Below are 4,480 nucleotides of genomic sequence, written 5' to 3' on the forward strand. Positions count from 1 at the left end.
TCCAGGTGCTGGATATTAACCCGCGTCATGAAGTGTTACATAACTTCCTGAATGCAAAGTCTGCCGTGCAGCTTCTCATTTTACAGGCAGCCCAGAAAAAAAAGCTTCATAATAAAGTTGTCTCATAGTCCAGAGTGAGTAATAGAGTTCAGATACACTGAGTATAAGAACAAAGGAGAAGTCTGCTCAAACAACAACAATTATTGTCTGCAAGTTGTCTCAAACCTACAGTCTTACTATATTGCTAGGCAGAGGAAACAAACATTTATTGAACAATTACTAGCTGCAGGACACTTCAACTGCAAAATAAAAAAGACTACTGGGAAATACAAGCCACATGCATTATATGTTACTATTATTTTTTTGCCACAAGTAAAACTATCTGTGAGTAATACTATGTTAAAGTTTTGCAATGTTCATAAAGACATCTAATCATTTTTGAGCACTTGGACCTTATTCCAAGCAGTGTACTAAAACAATTAAAGCATATTTAGTCCTCGCAATCAGATGTATTAAAACAAGAGGAACTGAGACTGAAGAAACTTCAGGAAGCTGAAAAAAGCTTGTTGAATAATGCATAGTGAAGCCAATGAAGTCTTCTCTGAGAGCAAATTAAAAACTCCACTTGACCCCATTTTTAATTTCACAGTGCAGATAAGCAATTGAAACTAAAAAGGTAAGTAACTTTCCAAGGTCAAACATAATCAAGATGCAGTATCAGAGACGTTTACTGTTCACTGAATATGCATGCACCCCTCTGCTATGACCTGGTTAAGTTTGGTGAAACCTAACCCTGGGGTGATGGTATTAAAAGGTGTGGGTGCTTTAGGAAGTGATCAGATCGAGAAGACTCTGCCATTGGGAGCTGGACTAGTGCTCTTGTAAAAAAGATTGAGGGGCAGTTTGTTTGCCACTTCTACCACTGTCCACCATGACAGGAAAGAGCTGGAAGAACTACCTAGGAAGTAGAATAAGCTCTCACCAGACATTGCACTTGTTCTCACAACTTTATCCTAGACATCCTAGCTCCACAATTGTGAATAATAAATTTTGGTTGTTTATAAATTATTCTAAAATATTTTGTTATGGAAGTCAGAGCAACCTATAAAATCTTCTGCAATTTTTAGATCTCGTGTAGCTAATTGAGATTATAGGACTAATACTAGCCAGAGACCCGATGCAAAGTTATATATGTCACTTCTGTGTAGGATTTAAAATCTATCAGATCCGGACACCATCTTTTGAATGGTGGTATCACACAACAGAGGTAGTTTGAATTTCTCTGAGACACAAGAACTCAGTTGGTCAAGTTCCATAATAACTTGATTGAGTAGCAAGCAAGTTTCATGCCAATTTCAATGTAATATAGGACTTTAATCCTCCTACCATATGAAATATAGTATCACTTAGTTCTTTTATCAAGACGAGAATGTTGATAAACAATAATATTCCAAAAGGATATCTCTTACCCAAGGTCACATCATGATGTATTTCCACAGTTAATAATTTAGCCATTTCCTCAGACAACAACTGGGTGGGGGTAATGTTCCCTGCGTAGCATTAGTGTTGCTTTTGGGACTCTGGATATGGGCAGTAGCTGGAGATCCCAGAGCCCAGACTGCTTTTGATGCTGCCGGCCCAGCCTTTCTTTAGCAGATGGCTGAGAGTCTGTGTGCCAGGCGTACTTGGAGCACCAATGGGACCTACCCCTAGCACACAAGCAAAGATCCTGACTGTCATCCCTCTTTTGGAAGATAGCTGGAGATTTCTGTGACAGGGATATAAGCAACTCTCTAGTCCCCAGGAGTGTCCCAGATCCCCACCACTGCTACTACCATGTAAGAAGGTGTAAGGAGACTGCATTACAACATCCAACTGGAACTAAAAACAATGTAGCCTACCAAACCAACATGCAAAAATCTATCTTTAGGGAAAAGCCTTCAATCCATGAAAACCATTCTTTAAAAGTGATGTTAACAGCAGATCCCTCAGATGCACAAAAATCAATGAAGAAACATAAGAATTATGAAAGCAAGACAGGCAATATGATACCCCAAAAAGAACACAATAATTCATGACTATTAGACTATGTAGTAAATGACATTGATGAAATGCCTGATAAAAAATTCAACAATAAGAATAAAAAGTTACCCAAAGTTATATAACACAATACTGTTAGTTAAACAAAATTAGGAAATCAAAGCATGATATAAGACATTTAGCAAATAAATAGAGATAATGAAAAAGTACCTGAGAAATATTAAAAATGTTATAATGTTAAAAATAAAGAACTCAGTAAATTATATGAGAATTATATCTGAGCATTGAGTATTGTAGTACATTGAGTTAAACTTCTGCTTATGACACCTACATCCCTGGATCCTCTTTCTTGATTCAGCTTCCTACTGATGCATCCTAAGAGACAGCAGTAGATGGTTCAAGTGCTTTTGGGAACCTGGATGGAATCTGATAGCTTGGCCCAGCTTTGGCTATTGTGAACATTTGGATAGTGTACTAGCAGAGAGAATCTCTCTCTCTCTCTCTCTTTCTCTCTTTCTTTCTCTCCTGTGTGTGTGTGTGTGTGTGTGTTATTCTGCCTTTCAAGTAGATGAAATAAAATTTGGTTTCAATAATATGCAGACTTGTTATCATGGTATTCAGGATCATTCATGACCTTAATCTTGCCTATTCTAGTGTTTTCTTTCCTTTTTAAAATTATTTATTTATTTATTTGAGAGGAAGAGTTACAGACAGAGTGAACAACAGAAAGAGGTCTTCTATCCACTGGTTCATTCCCCAAATGGCTGCAACAGCCAAACCTGGGCCAATCCCAGCCCAGGAGCCAGGATTCTCCTCTAGGTCTTCCACACAGGTGCAGGAGCCCAAGCACTAGAGCTATCCTCTACTGCCTTCACAGGCCATCAGCAGGGAGCTAGGCTGGAAGTGGAGCAGCTGGAACTCGAACTGGTACCCCACGTTGGATACTGGTGCCACAACTGGAGGCTCAACCTACTATACCATGGCACCAATCCTGATGAAAATAAAGTTTTAAAAATACATTTTAAGGCCATTATATCAGACTAGATCAAGCAGAAGAAAGAATATTTGAATTTAACAACAGGTCTTTTGAAGTATCTCATTTGGACCAAAACAAACAAACAAACAAACAAACAAAAAACAAATAAAGGCAGCATTAAAAATTGTGAAAACAGCATTCATTCATAATTTCTGGGATACCATCAACTGAACCAATATTTTAGCTGTGTACATTCCCTAAGGAATGGATCACAGAAGTGGTTTAGAAAATCTATATGAAATATGAAAAGTACCCCGAATTTGAGAAAGATACAGATATTCAAATAAAGGAAACCTATGAGACCCCAAATAGACAATTAGACATCATTAGAAAAGAATCTCATATTACAGGCAAACTTTAAAAAGTACAAAACAAAGAGAAAATTCTGAAATTAGCAAGAGACAAGCACCAGGCCACTTCAAAGGAATTTCATCAGGTTGACAGCAGATTTTTCAACAGGAGCCTTATAGGAAGGAAAGGAAAGAAATAAGTCAAGTTTCAAAAGGAAAACAGCTGCCAACATAGAGAGTTATCCTTCATAAATGAAAGAGAAATAAAAACTTTTCCACACAGGGAAAAATTGGAGGGCTTCATCACCACTGACTCAGCCATACAGGTAACATTTAAGGATGTCCTATGTACAGAAACAGATAGACTTCATCAGGAAAATAGTGAAAGTGTAAAACCTAAGAGACAAAAAAAATGAGAGTTTAAAAACAAATGTTAAAAGAAAATAACAGGACAAAGTCATTACTTATTAGTAATAACCTTGAATGTAAATGAGCTAAATTCCCCAACTAGAAGATCCAAGTGAGTAAATGTGTTACAAATGATTGTATGATATGCTGCCAAAGGGGAACCAACAAAACTAGCTTCACAAGCAAACACACAGAGATTTTCAAAGTGAAACAATAGAGCTAGACATCCTCTGCAAGTGGAAATCAAAAGCAAGCAGGAGTAATTATTACATCAGACAAAATTTATTTAAGAAAGATTGTATACATAAACAATGGAGGTCAACACCTAATGATCAAAGGATTAATTAAACCAGAAGATAATGCCATTATAAATGCACATGTAACAAACGACAGAGAACCCAGTTTTTTAAATATTTATTTATTTATTTATTTTTGGAAGAAAGAGAGAGAAATAAATCTTAGATCCACTGGTTCATTCCCCAAATGCCAGCAATAGCTGAGACTGAGTCAGGCCAAAGTCAGGAGCCCAAAAATTAATCTGGGTCTCACCTGAGGGTGGCAGAAACTCAAATACTTGAGCCATCACCTGTTGCCTCACAGAATATGCTTTACCAACAAGCTGGAAGCATAAGCAGAGCCAAGATGCAAATCCTGGTACTCTGATAATATCATGGGAGCATCCCACTCAGTGACATAATTGCCATGT

The sequence above is a fragment of the Lepus europaeus genome, chromosome 2 (genome assembly GCF_033115175.1).
Source record: "Lepus europaeus isolate LE1 chromosome 2, mLepTim1.pri, whole genome shotgun sequence".
In the NCBI taxonomy this organism is placed as follows: Eukaryota; Metazoa; Chordata; class Mammalia; order Lagomorpha; family Leporidae; genus Lepus; species Lepus europaeus.